The 18,390-nt window shown below is 38.0% G+C and overlaps 1 long non-coding RNA gene across 3 annotated transcripts; it reads left to right on the forward strand.

Moving 5' to 3' along the window:
• The first annotated feature begins 8,305 nt into the window (after positions 1 to 8,305).
• LOC113308210 lies at positions 8,306 to 10,065 on the forward strand. 3 transcript variants are annotated; one of them, XR_003339577.1, is made up of 5 exons: positions 8,306 to 8,400; positions 8,612 to 8,665; positions 8,779 to 9,291; positions 9,525 to 9,666; positions 9,776 to 10,065. It is a non-coding gene; the product is annotated as an uncharacterized LOC113308210 (long non-coding RNA). The 3 variants fall into 3 exon arrangements; XR_003339576.1 differs by having other exon boundaries at positions 8,612 to 8,704; positions 9,525 to 10,065; XR_003339574.1 differs by having other exon boundaries at positions 9,525 to 10,065.
• The last annotated feature ends 8,325 nt before the right edge of the window (positions 10,066 to 18,390 follow it).

Genomic DNA, 18,390 nt, shown 5'->3' on the forward strand with positions numbered 1-18,390 from the left:
CTCAACACCACAACTGTATTGCCAGGCATGTTGTCTCAACACATGCTTTCTCTTAGTGTTGAGACGTGAAAATTCCTCAACACTCACCACTGTGTTGACAGGCATGCTGCCTCAACACATCCTTTCTCTTAGTGTTAAGATGTGCAAATTCCTCAACACTCACTACTGTGTTTCCAGACATGCAGCCTCAACACACCCTCCTCTTGGTGTTGAGACGTACAAATTCCTCAACACCACTATTGTGTTGTCAGGCATACTGCCCCAAAACGTTTTCCTCTTAGTGTTGAGACGTGCAAATTCCTCAATACCACAACTGTGTTGCCAGGCATGCTGCCTCAACACATCCTTTCTCTTAGTGTTGAGACGTGCAAATTCCTCAACACTCACTACTGTGTTGCCAGACATGCTGCTTCAACACATCCTTTCTCTTAGTGTTGAGACGTGCAAATTCCACTACACTCACTACTGTGTTGCTAGGCATGCTGCCTCAACACACCCTCCTCTTAGTGTTGTGTCGTGCAAAATCCTCAACACCACAACTGAGTTTCCAGGCATGATTCCTCAACATATCCTTTCTCTAAGTGTTGAGACGTACAAATTCCTCAACACTCACTACTGTGTTGCAAGGCATGCTGCTTCAACACATCCTTTCTCTTAGTGTTGAGACGTGCAAATTCCTCAACACCACAACTGTGTTAACAGGCATGCTGCCTCAACACATCCTTTCTCTTAGTGTTGAGACGTGCAAATTCCTCAACACCTCACTAATGTGTTGCCAGACATGCTGCTTCAACACATCCTTTATCGTAGTGTTGAGACGTGCAAATTCCTCAACACAACTATTGTGTTGTCAGGCATAATGCCTCAACACGTTTTCCTCTTAGTGTTGAGACGTACAAATTCCTTAACACCACTATTGTGTTGTCAGGAATACTGCCTCAACACGTTTTCCTCTTAGTGTTGAGACGTGCAAATTCCTCAACACCACAACTGTGTTGCCAGGCATGCTGCCTCATCACATCCTTTCTCTTAGTGTTGAGACGTGCAAATTCCTCAACACTCACTACTGTGTTTCCAGACATGCTGCTTCAACACATCCTTTCTCTTAGTGTTCAGACGTGCAAATTCCTCAACACTCACTACTGAGTTGCCAGGCATGCTGCCTAAACACACCCTCCTCTTAGTGTTGAGACGTGCAAATTCCTCAACACCACAAATGTGTTGCCAGGAATGCTTCCTCAACACATCCTTTCTCTTAGTGTTGAGACGTGCAAATTCCTCAACACTCACTACTGTGTTGCCAGGCATGCTGCTTCAACACATTCTTTCTCTTAGTGTTGAGACGTGCAAATTCCTCAACACCACAACTGTGTTGCCAGGCATGCTGCCTCAACACATCCTTTCTCTTAGTGTTGAGACGTGAAAATTCCTCAACACTCAATACTGTGTTGCCAGGCATGCTTCTTCAACACATCCTTTCTCTTAGTGTTGAGACGTGCAAATTCCTCAACACTCACCAATGTGTTGCCAGGCATGCTGCCTCAACACACCCTCCTCTTGGTGTTGAGACGTACAAATTTCTCAACACCACTATTGTGTTGTCAGGATTACTGCCTCAACACGTTTTCCTCTTAGTGTTGAGACGTACAAATTCCTCAACACCACTATTGTGTTGTCAGGCATACTGCCTCAACACGTTTTCCTCTTAATGTTGAGACGTGCAAATTCCTCAACACCACAAATGTGTTGCCAGGCATGCTGCCTCAACACATCCTTTCTCTTAGTGTTGAGACGTGCAAATTCCTCAACACTCACTACTGTGTTGCCAGACATGCTGCTTCAACACATCCTTTCTCTTAGTGTTGAGACGTGCAAATTCCTCAACACCACAACTGTGTTGCCAGGCATGCTGCCTCAACACATCCTTTATCTTAGTGTTGAGACGTGCAAATTCTTCAACACTCAATACTGTGTTTCCAGGCATGCTGCTTCAACACATCCTTTCTCTTAGTGTTAAGACGTGCAAATTCCTCAACACTCACCACTGTGTTGCTAGGCATGCTGCCTCAACACACCCTCCTCTTGGTGTTGAGACGTACAAATTTCTCAACACCACTATTGTGTTGTCAGGCTTACTGCCTCAACACATTTTTCTCTTAGTGTTGAGACGTACAAATTCCTCAACACCACTATTGTGTTGTCAGGCATACTGCCTCAACACGTTTTCCTCTTAATGTTGAGACGTGCAAATTCCTCAACACCACAACTGTGTTGCCAGGCATGCTGCCTCAACACATCCTTTCTCTTAGTGTTGAGACGTGGAAATTCCTCAACACTCACAACTGTGTTGCCAGACATGCTGCTTCAACACATCCTTTCTCTTAGTGTTGAGACGTGCAAATTCCTCAACACCACAACTGTGTTGCCGGGCATGCTGCCTCAACACATCCTTTCTCTTAGTGTTGAGACGTGCAAATTCCTCAACACTCACTATTGTGTTGCCAGGCATGCTGCTTCAACACATCCTTTCTCTTAGTGTTGAGACGTGGCAATTCCTCAACACTCACAACTGTGTTGCCAGGCATGCTGCTTCAACACATCCTTTCTCTTAGTGTTGAGACGTGCAAATTCCTCAACACCACAACTGTGTTGCCGGGCATGCTGCCTCAACACATCCTTTCTCTTAGTGTTGAGACGTGCAAATTCCTCAACACTCACTATTGTGTTGCCAGGCATGATGCTTCAACACATCCTTTCTCTTAGTGTTGAGACGTGCAAATTCCTCAACACTCACTACTGTGTTGCCAGTCATGCTCCCTCAACACACCCTCCTCTTGGTGTTGAGACGTACAAATTTCTCAACACCACTATGTGTTGTCAGGCATACTGCCTCAACACGTTTTCCTCTTAGTGTTGAGACGTGCAACCGAATTGAGTGGCTTAGATTTAATTTTAGGTGACCTAGAGGATGTCAGCCTGCTCGCTGGAAACCCACCTTTGTACATAGTCGATCGACCTACTCAAACCCAAACGCAACACCTCGAATTGCTCGTTCAAAAGAGAGTTGGTCGATCGACCTCCAAACCCTAAAAAAATCACGTCAACGACATCGAAAACTGCCGCAAATCAATCACGACCATCCAACTTTTCCAACCTAGTTGGATGGTGTAGATTTATTTTCAGAAAATTAACAAAGTGGCGTTATGACCATCAGCCATCACTCCTCCACAGGAAATGATCAACCAGGTAGTAGTTCGCCCATAGGGCACTCGAACGATCACCCCAAAATGGTCGATCACTCTACCCTTTTAAGACGTTTATTCACGGCTTATTCAGTCAGGCTTTAAAACAATGATGCTTCATACACATCGATTAAATTGAGCTGCTTAAATGCGATGCTTCACATGCATCAAATACATACGATATTTCATGTCGGTCTCATAAACAACTTAGTTGTTTAACTTAATAGCACCATATGCTATTCTTTGCGGCAAGTCCCACGACTTGACCCACTTACTCGAGACATCAAACATGTCACAAATTGGGGGATACTTACTGGGGTATTGGTCTGGCGGTTTACAGCATGTGGCGTGCAACGCGCCCTTTACGAGAACGTGTCAGGAAATGACGAACGGTTAACAACGATGAGAGTAGTGGGTGAAGGTGTGATCACGTGATGATCACCACCTCTTGCACAACCCCACTACTCCACTACTTAATATTTTCCACTTCCTATGAGATCAGGGTGGCGCTCAAATGACTTGTATAAATGGGTTTTCAACCTATTTCGGCAACAGGAGGAACACAAATGTTATCAACACAAGTAGCCAGAAACCACTTCTGATACACAAGTCATAAAACAGTCATACCTTCATAGTTCAACACTCTGATCTCAAACACCTTCTCCGCTTCCCTCCCTAACATCAACCTTTCTCCTTCACCTTGTGACCGAATTGAATCTGGAACGACCATTTCTTGGTTTAGGCCAGAGTCTTACATATCGATTTCTCGAACCTAAAAGCATTCCCATGCAGTGCATTTGTTTAGGGTTTGAACTTGTTTCTCATCAACACACCCCAAATTACCAAAAACAGCAGAATCAGTTTTTACCCTCAAACAGATAGCAACGCATGCGAGTTTGACCTAGCAATGCTCTAACAATCTCCCCCTTTGTCAATTTTAGTGACAGAACTATTAATACATATGGAATACAAAAAATAAATAAATAAACTTTTGTAGCTCCTATTCCACATGTCTAATCTTCAACATTACCCAAAATCTTCGTCACTTCCAAGTACTCCAATGATCCCAAAGGTTGTAAGTTCATCATCATCATTGTTGAAAATCCGTAGCTATAACAATGAGAAAACATAATTCTCGATCATTGTTATACAGTGTCATAGTATCATTATACATCGTCAAAGTTCAATTGTATCACAACTTCAACAACAATACTATTGTGATATGTATCACTCCCCCTTAGTCAATACTCCATCTCACATGAAAACCACTCCCCCTTACATAATGATCCGAAAACCATATGTATTTGTAGTATGAACTACATATTAATCCCCCCCTTTTTGTCAATAAAATTGGCAAAGGTACAAGAACGGGATCCTAATGAAATTTCCGAAAGAGATATTTCATAACCAAAAGAAAGCATATATCAGATTATTTAGATGCAATCATAATGCCGAAGCTAAATGCATTCATCAAGGAGTTTATAGATACAAGATAACCCCTATAATATTCCACAACCGCACTCCCCACAAAGATTTGGCAATTAAGCACAAGTTCAATTAAGAACTCTCCCCCATAATATGTCATTCCCGAAAGAACAACAAGAGCGACCTTAATTTCGAAAGAAAAGAAGGATTTCTTTGGACATAACAAATCACATACAAGTTTGAATTTGAATCCAAAATACTCAATTAAAATTAACCACAAGAGAATTCATGATTAATTTAACCGGAAATGCTCAACATAAGTGAACTTATGGAGACTTAAAAATACTCAATTAGATTAATCACAAGAGAACCCATAATTAATCTAATCGGAATACACAACCAAACTAATCACAAAAAGTAATCAATTTAATTGGTCATGCTCGACATAAGAAAACTTACGGAGCAACAACTAAATAACCAAACAAGATGATTAACTTAGTTGAATATGCTCGACATAAAGTACCTCACGAAGCAACAACTAAGCCAAAACAATAACTCAGTCGATAAAGCTCATCATAAGACACCTTATGGAACAACACAGTATATACAAAAAAAAATGTGGATTGGAGATCGACCTAATACCATGGAATAAGAAAGCACTCATTCTATTTTCCGTCACCGTTTGCACAATGACATACAATAAACATAATCCTTGAAAAAAAAGATTTTAACCTATCTTCCATCAATAATTGACATAATAGGCTTAACTTTAATTGTCAAAAGTCCATTCATTCTTTTATCAATACATGCATATCGACTTACGAAAGACTTTACTATGTGTAATCACAATAATGGCTATTCCAAACTCTAGTTATTCTTCTAAACAAAACAAGAGAAATAGAAGATTTACTAGGCACTGTAGAGCTTTCTCAGAGCATCTACTGAGAATTCCTTCTCATTATTGAAAAACCCATTGATTATGGGAACTTTCAATTCCTCCAAATCTTCAGAAATATCAGTCAACTCACTAAGTTCTATTTTTAGCCCACGCAAGGTGTTCTTGGTTAGAGACAACATTTGTTCATAGTGAGCTATCTCTTCTAAAGAAGAAACAATTTGAGATTTTAAATTGTTTCTTTTGTTGATGAAATCTTTCACCAAACCCCGGAAATTATCATCAAGTCGATAAAAAGAAAGAGGCAGTTAGAGGAAGAACCTTGTACGCTATTTGTAGTTTTTACTTTCTTCACCCTCGAGGAAGAGATTCCTTTACACAGATACACATTAACTGCTTCGACTGCATCCCTGCTTGTGGTGCCTCTAGTTACAGGAGCCATGAACCTGTATCTTTTTAGGGAAAAATAAAGTCTACAAATAAATTTATAGATAGACTTATGAACGACCAAACCCTAGAAGAGCAAATCTTCTGTAGTTTAATGATCAAATATCTATATTGTTCGGAGAATATTTTCTTAACAAAAATAAATACAATACTTGAGCCACAAAGATTCAAAACCTCATTTTCTAAGTTAAAGATGAGGATGCGAACGTCTCTGGAGCTAGACAGTGACGTTGTGAGACGAACGTTCCCCTTGTTTATCACATAGTGATTTACCAAGGTTTGTTGTATAAACAGATTTTCTACCTCTTCTAACTCTGGAAGCATTGGTTTTATGTGGCCCATGTTGATTATCCAGATTCATCTTTTGCATGTTCTTTTGCAGTCTAGAAATTCTTTTGTTGTTCCTCTTGAATCTCCAACATGTGCTTTGAACATGATTTTCATTTCCAAAAAACAAACAAATCAAGGACCCTTTGTCTTGTTGAAGTGCCTTATGTTTATTACAACCGCTAGCCTTTATTTTTCATGACAAAAAGAAACAATGGGGTTGACAATGCCTACAGTCTTGCTTTTAAATCCTAAACCATTTGTGTTTCCAAAGGATTTCTGACCAAATAACATTGCTGAGATTTTGTCAGAACTTCCAGATAATCTTTGTAGATCATCCTTGAGAGTATTAGTCTCTTTTTCCTTTAGAGCAATGATCTGGTGAGTTTATCATTAAGACAGTCTATCTCAAAATCTTTCACCTGGATTAATGATTCTAGTTTCTTCAATGAAGCTTTTAATTGAAGATTTTCTTGAATAACCTCTTTATTCAAGAATTCAAAAATCTTTGTGTCATACTCAATTTTAGAATCAGATTTCGAGTATGTGGATGTTTCTGCATAAGTTGAGGGTTCATCACATCCATCAGACGTATTCAAAACGTTGACACATAAGGATTTTTTTTCACGGAATCATTAGAAGCAAAAGCTGACAGAGGATGTTTATCACATCTAATGCTTCTTTTTACAAATTATTTGATCCTTTCTGTTATCAATGGTTTATCGAACCAAACACCATTTGAGCAACATTCATCAGCCCAAGAAAAGTTAGAGGTTTCACTTGTGTCGGAAACAACATTGAATGCAAAGGTTTGAACAGAGTTTTGATCAAGAATTTTTACCTTTCCAAGAGAGGTATTTTTGGAGAGGGTGTTGAGGTTATTTCCTCCATCGATGACATGCTTCTTAGAAACGTATCTATTGTCTTCAAATATAGTTTCTAAGATATCCCAGGCATCTTTAGACTTAGTGCAAGTAGACACATAGTGCTGAAGGTCTGGAGTAATGGCCTGTCTGATAGTATTTAATCCATCAGAGTTTTGCATTGCAACAAGAGATTCTTCAGGACTATAACTACCAACATCCTTGGGTATAGATACATCGCCTTCTGTATTAACCGGAGGATCATAACCATCAATAATACGTACCCAGGTTCGAAAATCACGAGCTTGAAGAAAAGCACACATAACAACTTTCCACCATGGGTAGTTTGAGCCATCGAAGACTGGTGGTAGGTTAATAGAGATAGCACCTCTGTCCATAGAGTCAGATCGCTACAAACACATACTTGTAAGGTCTTAAACGTGTTTGCCTGCTCTGATACCAATTGAAAAAGCGGGGGTATAACAACCACACCCAATATTTCGCTTAGCAATCTGTATGGACAAAACTCCAATATACTTTCTAGAGAATCAACTAGACAGTCAAACTCAATGTAGATAAAAAGTATATCAAAAAGTTTATATTTCAATCTCTCGATTTGATATATACTCAAGCAAATAGAAATCTGCGAGTCTTTATCAAATACTAGTGAGATAACTTGGATGGTACCAAAGATCAATATCCAAGTGTCAATCAATTTAAATCAACAACCAAAAGGTCGGATATTCTAATTGATTGAACAACGCACAACCTGTGATATCAATACTTCTTTATATAAAGGAGAATAATTATGCTTACATGGCGTCCTCACATTAATCATCAAATTTTCTTCAAAGAATATAGTGCCACGTGGCATTGGAATAGATGGCAACACTTCGCCCAAGAAATACAACGTTAAAAGAACACCTTTACGTTAGGCAACTGTTGACCAAGAGATACTAACGAAAGAAAACACCTTTACGTTAGGCAACTGTTGACCAAGAGATACTAACGAAAGAACACTTTGGAATCTAAAGGCAACGCTTTCGAACACTATAAATTAGTTAAACACCAAGAGAAGCAGTGACTTGGTATTTGGGTGAGCCAGAATTTTGGAATGCGACGGTACACAATCTTCTTTTTAGCTTCTCTTGCGTTTTGACTTCTGTCAAACGAACACTGAGTATCCCTCAGATTCTCACAGGTTCGAAAATTTCTCATTTAATTAGATTTCACTTGTGATGTATCACTAGGTATTTAAGCGTTTCATAAATGGGTAGAAATATGTGCCTACCAACTAATTTTCACCAAGGTTTTCTTATTCTTATTTTTTACGTCTTCGGATTATTTATATTAATCTTTAAACCAGTGTTTGAGATTTCCATTTATGAAAACATCCTGTGGAAAAATTACAGATCTGCGCGTCTTTGTTTAAAAATGTAGTGGAGGACTGGCATAGATTTACCCAGGTGAATTTGGATTAAGATATCCTCTTTCCTTTTGCCTTGGTACGTATGTTATACTATTTTGATATTTGCACTGGGATTGATTTCATTTTGTAATTGTTGTTATTGTTGTACAGGGTGAATCCAGAACAACAGAGATGGATACAACCCAGATTTGGGTTGATGAAATGTTGATTAGAGTTTCTTAATTGTTTAAGTTTAATGTTTGATGTTTTTGGTTTTCCAACGCACTCGGGTCAGTGGAAGAACTTTCGCAGGCCAGATTATCATTTTTAGTTATGTTGTTCTCTCATGGTTGCCAGTTAATTCTTCGGCTTTCGTTATCTATACAGATGTTTAACAATATCCATAAAGTAGTGTCTTTGACACACCTGAATCCATAGAAATTCATTAGCACAGTTAGTAAGTGCATAAACTGGAAATGGGTTTGTTTAGAAAAGGGAAGATTGAAGAAAACCACATGAGATGTTTAACAATAACAACAACTGCTTAAACAATCGACGCTACATATGAATCTAGAGACGCATTGTTTGGTGAATGAAAACTAAAATATAAATATCGTAGGAGGCACTGGTTGAAGCACTCAGAGGAATGCTCTCTAATAGAAAAGAACTCCTTACACTATCCAGGTAATGCTCTCTAATAGAAATTAGTCACTATTTTCCCTCTAATTTTCGTACCTCAGTGGATTCCTCTTCCTACATGAATTATTTGTAATCTCTTTTTTATATCATACAAAAGGAATATTCTGCAACTAAGCATTTTATCGAACTACCATTTTTAAAATCAGTATAATGAGCATTTAAGTCCGTGGATTTGATGGCTGAGCCTAGAAATGATTTTTATGCTTCATTCTTTGTAGGTTTGATTTGAAGTACTCACGGTACTTATATAGATTTGGATGTGGGTGTAATGGATGTGAAGAGCAGACTGAAGGTTAGTTGTTTAGTGAAATGTCATTTCCAATAATCTAAGTTGGGGTGAACTTTAACGGCATACTCACGGTACTTACAATCTAATGTAGTATATTGAATACTTTACCACTGTACTATATGACACCGGCATGAAATTACAATTGAGTGTGCATTTCTTGGTGTTATATGTTGCTGCTAGATTTCGATTCTCACTGGAATAAGATCACTATTTGCTATTGGAAGGAACACCGGAAGTATACAATTAAGAATACGTCTTCTCTTCCAACAATTCTCAGCTAAGTCTAAGTTGGGTTAGCACATCGTTCATATTCGTATACGGGACTAATTACCCGAAATGGATCCTACAGAAGAATTTTTTAGAATAATGTTCTCTTATAAGTTTCCTACAGTATAAACTGGCGGTATGTACACCTACGAGTTCGAGTCTTTCTGTGGCATATTTTAAGATTCTAGAAAGAGGAGCGGTACAATTGGTCACATAAAATCCATTTTATTTACATAATTATGATATTAGCATTCTCTTCAAAAAAAAAAGAAGAAGATATTAGCATTGATTGTCATTTGTCAGCCTCTCTATGAACTTTGCAAGTCGCTTGCAGATAATATTGTGATGCATGCATTTTGATGGTGCAAGTAACCTTCAAGGTTTCTAATTTGTCGGCTACTTACTTTGTCATCATCGTCACATCGTGCACCCTCTGACATTACCATGCACGGGGTCGACGATGAAAAGAGTATATGAAGTTCGTAAAATCGGGCATAACAAAATTTACATTTGTTTAGTTTTTTCCAGCATTATGTTTTATGTTGATGATCGAAAACCTTGATACAAAAGGTGCTTTTTGTACTTAGTTTGGCAATTTGGTGTAAATGAAACTTCATCCATAAAAGGCTCAACTCACACGAATTGCACTTATCCGTTATTCTTTTTGATCAGTTAATGAACTAGTCCGGGCATTTGCACGGGCTTATAGAACTTGTTTCAATTATATAAAAAAATATAATGCGGAAAAGAAATAACACAGACACCAGAATTTTGTTAACGAGGAAACCGCAAATGCAGAAATACCCCGGGACCTAGTCCAGATTGAACACACACGGTATTAAGCCGCTACAGACACTAGTCTACTTCAAACTAACTTCGGTCTGGACTGTAGTTGAACCTCAATCAATCTCACACTGATCCAAGGTACAATTATACTCCTATATCTCTGATCCTAGCAGGATGCTACGTACTTGATTCCCTTGGTTGATCTCACCCACAACTAAGAGTTGCTACGACCCAAAGTCGAAGACTTTAATAAACAAATCTGTATCACACAGAAAAGTCTACAGAATAGATAAATCCGTCTCCCACGAATATACCTATGAGTTTTTGTTTCGTCTTTTCATAAATCAAGGTGAATAGAAACCAATTGATAACCCATACTTATATTCCCGAAGAACAACCTAGTATTATCAATCACCTCACAATAATCTTAATCGACGCAACAAAAAATATATTGTGGAATCACAAACGATGAGACGAAGATGTTTGTGATTACTTTTCAATCTTGCCTGTCAGAGATAAAGATCTCAAGCCAATCGTTAAGATTGTACTCAACACGATAGAATCAACAAGATCAGATCACACAACTACGAGAAAGTAGTATCGGTCTGGCTTCACAATCCCAATGAAGTCTTTAAGTCGTTAACCTGGTTTAGAGAAGAAACCAAAGGTTAAAGGAGAATCGACTCTAGCTTACACGTAAGGTGTGGGGATTAGGTTTACCAGTTGCTAGAGTTCTCCCTTATATAGTCTTTCAAATCAGGGTTTGCAATCAATGTTAGCTTGGTAACAAAGCATTCAATATTCACCGTTAGATGAAAACCTAATTAGATTCAAGCTAATATTTCTTAACTGTTAGATCGAAAACTTAGCTTGTTACACACAAATGAAATGTACTATTTTGGGTTTATGTAACCGTACCCAAACATGAACATTTGTTGGTTCAACAATAGTTAACCAATGGTTAGCCATATGAGCACTTTCATATCAACCACGTTCTTCTTCACCATAACTAGTTCAAATGACTCAAATGAACTAGTTAGAGAGTTGTTCAATTGCAAGGAAATCTTATGTAACTACACAAGACACAATTGAAGCAAAAACGATTTGATTCACTCGAATCAGTTCATGAAATATATAGTCACGGTTTGCATTTAGCATTCCTTAGTCAATATGAATAAGTTCACAAACAATCGTTTTTAGATATAACCAACTCAAGTTCGCGGACTGGATTCGCGGACTTAAGTTCCCGGAAGGAGTTCACAAACTCCACCAGATTTTCTCGGGTCGAGAACTTCCGCCAGTTCGCGTACTGGGTTCGCGGACTTAGCTCACGCCACTATTCTGGTTCTCTTGATCAACAAAGTTCACAAACTTCGATTCAAGGAATAAGGACTTATACATATATATGTTTCCACAACAATGCTTATATCCACCAATTGTTACATAATCTAAACTCTCATTTCAATCATTGAAACATTCTCAGAGGACGTTATATAGTTGTTATTCACAAATCATTTTTCGTCAGAGCAATTTTCAAAGTGATTGAAACATAACATAACTTTCATCACTAGTTAAAGATGAACTTGGCCAAAGCAAAAGCTTACCAACACATATTTCGAGAAATAGATAGGAGAGATAAACTCCGCTCGAAATAGCAAATGTGTATAATCAAAGTCTATATAGCAAAACGAATTTTGTCTCAATAATAAGAGATAGAGTAGATAGACTTTTGAGTGATAGATAAGTTCAAGTCTCCACATACCTTTTAGTCGATGAAGATCCACCAGTTCCTTGACTAGTCCTTCGTCTTGTATGATGATTGCCATGGAGTTCTTGAGTTCAACTACACTATTTATCCTAGTCAGAGACCTTAGCTATAGTAGGCTAGAAATCAAGACTTATAATTTTGATCACTAACATTGACAAACATGCTTGAGATAGCAACGCATGTGAGTTTGACCGAGCAATGCTCTAACAATGTCAACATTAGTTGATTTCCGCCATCCTCCCAAATACGTATATGTTGATAGGTGAAAACAATTTGTTGGTTTTTAAGGAAAAGTGGAGAGACGAGCGGTCGGTCTCTCGAATGAGCAAATTGCTTAAACCTTTTTCAAACAGATGCACTGCACGGTAATGCTTTGAGTTCGAGAGATCAATCTGTATGACTCTGGCCTAAACCAAGACAATGGTCGTTCCAGAATCAATTCGATCACAAAAAGGGATGAGCGCCGATCTATAGGAGGGAAGCTGAGAAGTGTGTGTGTGAGATAAATAATGATTTAGGATTGCGGATGTGTTGAAGATTTCTGTTGAGTTCAGATGAGATAAGTTCTGATTGATTGAGTGATAATTTCTTGTGGATCGAAATTTTTTCTCTCAGTCGTGGATCCAGAAACTTATTTATATTGCAAGAATAGTAGACACATTGATCCCTAGTAAGTGTGATGGTTGCTTGAGTGAGAGAGTGGGAAAGTGGGAAATCGTGGTCAAACCAGTTCCACGCGCGTGGGATAATTGTTTTATTTTCCATCTACTACTTTGCTAACTCCTTCAACTGCTTGCACGACTTACTCACATTTCTCAATCGTGGGTGTACACACGTGCCGTAGGCCGCCAGACTAAAACCCTGGTGAATATCCCCCGATGTGACGTGATTGATGTCTCATGAATGTGGAGTCTGCAAGGCAGACATGTAATTAATTAGTCAATTGTTGACTCGACTAGACTTGAGTCTTAGCCTTGATGAGTCGAGCATAATACACGAATGTGGTATGCTCTGAGGCTCACGGATTGAGCATAAAGTGTCTGCTGAGACAAAATAATGGAAAGACGTTGAGTCTTGATGAATTGTGATATATCATTTTACCAGTTTAGGTAATAATGATATTTTGATAACTTGAATCGAAGAGCGTCCAATGAGATTGCTCGATCATGGACTTGTTGATAGGAAATATTATTGAGCACTTGTCTGCGTCATGAGTTGTCGAAGAAGAAAGATTATGATGGTCGACTGAGGAACCAAATATTGGCTGATGAACCAATAAAATATTAATAGTTTCATCAGTGGAGTTCTTGAATGTTGATAGTTGAATCAACATGAGGAATATTGCTCGGTCGAGCAATTAAATATTGATGGTTGAATCAATATTTCCATAAGTGAGTTCTGAACCCAGTTGATCGTGTATTTTTCTAACTTAATAAATTTAGGTTTGATAGATGAGCAAAACAAATATTGCTCATTTGAGAAAATATTGCTCGATTAATGAATTATTGATAGCGGGACCAAATAAAATATTAATTCAAAAATATTGGTAGTTGGACCAAATATTGTATAATTAGTTAGAATGTTGATTGCTGGATCAACATGAAATTATTAGTGTTTGAACCTGTTCAGAATTATGCTTTGTAGAGCATTTGGTTTGAAACCCTAATTTTGATTGATTGTTGATCAATGGATGATTTACTGAAAATCAACCATGATGAGATAGGGACCGGCTACATGAGATGGTGGGACGACCATGTCGCTCCAAGATGCTCGAATGAGCATGTAACGAAGTCCTTTGTAGACCAGTTGGAGAAAGGATGATTAAATGCTCGTTTAATTATTATTAAAATAGTGCTCGTCTAAGCATTAGGTGGTAAAACCTAATTATGGAGAAAGGAGGGACCGACCAAGGGGTATGAAACCGACCCTTGGTGGTCGTGGGACCAGCTGATGGTCAATGGATCAAATTCCAAGTTGTTTGGAAAGAGTTTGAACCCAATATGAACTGTAGAAGATTAATTAGGCCAAAATCATCAAATGTGTGGGACCGGCTTTTGCAAGACAAAGGGGTGACCCTGGATGACCAAGGTGGAATTCCCGTGTCACCATGTTGCTCGTGGATCAATTTTGAGAATTTTGATATTTTCTGATGTGCGTTCGAGCAATATTTTGATTTTTCAGAAGAGTTTGAACTTGACTTAAACTCTCAATTTTGCTTGAATGAGCAAGTAGGACTTTGCTCGCGCGACCAATATTTTTAGAATATTTAAATATTTGTCGTGAGAAGACCGGACGGTCATGTGACCATTTGACTTTTTGGCTTTTCGGAAGTTTGAGCAATATTGGAGAAATATGGAAAAATTAGGTTTTTGCTCAAACGAGGGAGTTTTATGAGATGAGAGAAGAAATAATAGTTAAATAAGGAATTAAAGAGGCATGTGATCGTCCACGGCCAAGGCATCGCGGACCTGCCTGTGGACCCGGTCATGTGACGATCTTTCCTATTTTATATTGTTATCATTTTCTTTATGTGAGGAAATATGGAGAAATTAGGAGTTTTGCTCAAACAAGGGAGTTTTCATGAGATGAGGAAAATAATAAAATAAGATGGAAAATAAAAGGAAGAGGCATGGGACCGGCCTGCCGGTAGGCCCGATCCCATGTGCGCCTCTCTTTTATTTTTTTTTGTTATTTTTTTTTCCTATTTTGCATAGGTTTCCTAGTTCGTCCATATTTTGAATGCTCATTTATGTATTTGGGTGCTCGTTCGTGCATTATTGTTAAGTACACTCGCACCATTTTCTCGGGGCTTACTCGGTGGTGGCCCAGATGCCCGAAGAGTGAATATCTATTACTAATCCATGTAATTCAGCTCAGAAAAGCCATGTAACGAAGTGTTGAGAAAATATGCGAAGTATTGAAAGCTCAGTTGAGAGGCTTTAAGGATCACATGTTCATGCATGCTATGAGAGGTTGTTCACTCAGTCAGAGATTGTGAAATGAGCTTTCACGAATCCTAAAATATGAGTTTCACATACGTGTCTGAAGCCGCGTCAGAAATATGGAAGATCATGATTTTACGATTTTAGCCTTTGTCGAAAATTCAACATCAATATTAAGTCCCCTGCTTAGTGAGGGACAATCATGTTCCACAGTAAGCACTGGATGGTGATTTTCCTGATTATAAACGAAATAAACAATTTGACTTAGTCGTAAAAGATATTATCAGAATTCTCGATTTGCTCCAATGTCGCGCACGAGCAATAGCTTGAACAAGGATTCTGGAAGTATGATAGAGCGTCATCCAGTAAGCATGGAGAGATGAGGCATTGCTGATTCGGGTGGTTGAACGCCCAATTTTGGTCAGTAGCACTTACGGGCCCAAAAAGGAAATCCTTGTTTAATTAGGTTTTTGGAAAAAAAAATTGTTATAAAAGAGAAGAAGCATCCTTTTTTTTAATCGACCGACCAGCTCTCACCTCTCTCCCGAGCAGAGAAGATTTTTTTTTTGTTTCCTCACTCCCGAGCAGAGAAGATTTTTTCCTCACATCTTTCCTCACTCCCGAGCAGAGAAGATTTTTTTTTTGTTTCACCGGTCGCCGACACCGACCACCTCCACCGACCGATTTCCGGGGATGTCCAGGTATATATATATATATTTTTTAATGTTCATGAGCTGTTCATGTTTAAAATATTATATGTACATGTATACATATAGGTGTGAGCTTTCACAAGAGATTTTGCCTAAGAAACGAACGTCCATCTGTTAGTTTAAGAAACGAACAATAATCCCTAACACAAGAGATTTTTTTTTTTGAATAGACATGGTCTAATTGTAGTGAAGAAAATTTTGTCTATGAGCTTTCATGAAAACAAAATTTTATTTTTAATATGTGAGCTTTCACAAAAACAGCACAAACTCTCGTTTCAAAGGTGGACGCTTTGATTTACGAGTTATTCAAGTTATATATATATATATATATATATATATATATATATGTATAAAAATTTATTTATTTATTTTTTTGCTAAAAATCAAATTTTGATTTTGAATAATCGCTGAAAATAGACAATTATTTGTGATGAAATAATGTCTTTATGTGAACTTTCACAATTTTATAGTAGACGTTTGTCCAAATTTTTTAAAAGTTAGTGGATGCTCACATAGTAGAGAATCGGACACACATTTATATAAAAATCAAGTTTTGATTTTTAAATAATGAACTTTGCTCTTTTTTTGCAGGTTTGAAGAAACGAGCAAACTCTTGAAGCGTTAGCTTTCGCGTTATAATCACTATTGTTAGTGAAACTGTAAACAGGTAAGAGTTGGATCGTTACCGTGACTTATTACATGTTTGTTATTGGCATATCCATGACTCCATATCTTTCGCCACAGATAATGGTGATTCCAAGTTATAATCACGTTTCTAGTTCTTCTGAGGAACATTCTAGAAACACCGAGCCAAAGATGAAGACTTCTGCAGACGTTCATGCCAAGGTGGATCAATTTTTCAAAGAAGCAGGGAAGATGATACGTGGTATGTCTCTCGATCATCTGAAAGTCGTCCATGGTAGAATTAACGTTTTTTCGGCTTTTGTAGACGCGGAAGAAAAGCGAAGACATGATGAATTATCACAAAATAGGAAAATTGAAGATGAAAAGCTTGCAGTTTATCAGCAAAAATGATGCCGACCTCAGCATGCGAGACTAGCAGCAGAAATTCGATCTGATGTTGATGGTGTAGCTTCTGATTCGGATGCAGATGAAGCTGAGTCTGCCTAAAAACCGATTGAGCGCAAAGTTAAGCGATATCTACCTAGTATGAGGGATGAACGATTGGGAAAAGCTGATTTCCGAGCCGAATGTGAGGAAGACGACTATTTATATGCAATTTATGATGATCCTGAAGACCGCTTGGAAGAAGTTCCTGATAAAAATTCTGAAAATGATGCTGAAGAGGAGCTTAAAGAAGATTCCATGGAAGCTAATGATCGTGAATACGACGATGAATCTGATGATTAGTTTTACTTGCAATCTTCCTGAATAGTTGAACATCTTTTTATTTTTCGTAGATGTCATCTTGATCATTCGAACAACTTTGCTGCATAAATATTGAATTAGGATTTTTGAATGACAATCCTTTTATTATATATTCTGCTTATTTATCTTACGCATTTGATTGAATGAAGTGGACGAACGTCCATGTGCATAAAATTCGATCATAATCCCTTGATAGACCTTATTTAGTTTCGTCTATCTGTTCGTACTCTGGAAGTGCTAGAATGTACAAACATTGTATGAGCTGGGAAAAACGTGTGATATGCACGAACGGTTAATCACGAATTAAGGTACCGACCCTTGACCGTGTCCAGTCATGGTCATGGACTGTCAGTCCCATTATTATCACTTTTCTCTGCGCCACCGATATCAATCTTGTTTGAAATTTAGGTCTTTAGTAGAAATCGTAACTGATTTGACTATTTGTAAAGGATAAGTATCCACAGTGTCTTGTGTATTGACCTTTAAGACTTAGGGTTTTTCATTTACAAAAATATATCTTCTTCCATTCTTGAGTTTAATCGTACATAAGAAATTTTTAATCATAATCATACCTCTTATCATCATGTCTGACAGTAGTGTATCTCCTCAGAATCAATCTCCAGCGAGGCGTGAAATTGGAGCACCCATCTTGGTATGAAATATGCTTTCCTTCTTCTTTTTTATGTAATCATCAGTTGATTAAATTAAAAGAATATTTGTTGTAGACGAATCAGGGAGATCGACTTTCTTCTTCTTCTCCCTATAACTTGAGACCCAAACGAACTGTTAAGATCCCTGCTCGTTTCAAACCTGTTCATGCGGACGCTGGAACATCTGTGAGTTTGTTTTTAATTAGAGATTTATTTGAGCGATTCTCCAAACCTCTGTTGAACTTAGATGTCTCGTCGTTGTAGGTTGATGTTCACGTTGACG

This window comes from Papaver somniferum, chromosome 9 (assembly GCF_003573695.1).
Source record: "Papaver somniferum cultivar HN1 chromosome 9, ASM357369v1, whole genome shotgun sequence".
In the NCBI taxonomy this organism is placed as follows: domain Eukaryota; kingdom Viridiplantae; phylum Streptophyta; class Magnoliopsida; order Ranunculales; family Papaveraceae; genus Papaver; species Papaver somniferum.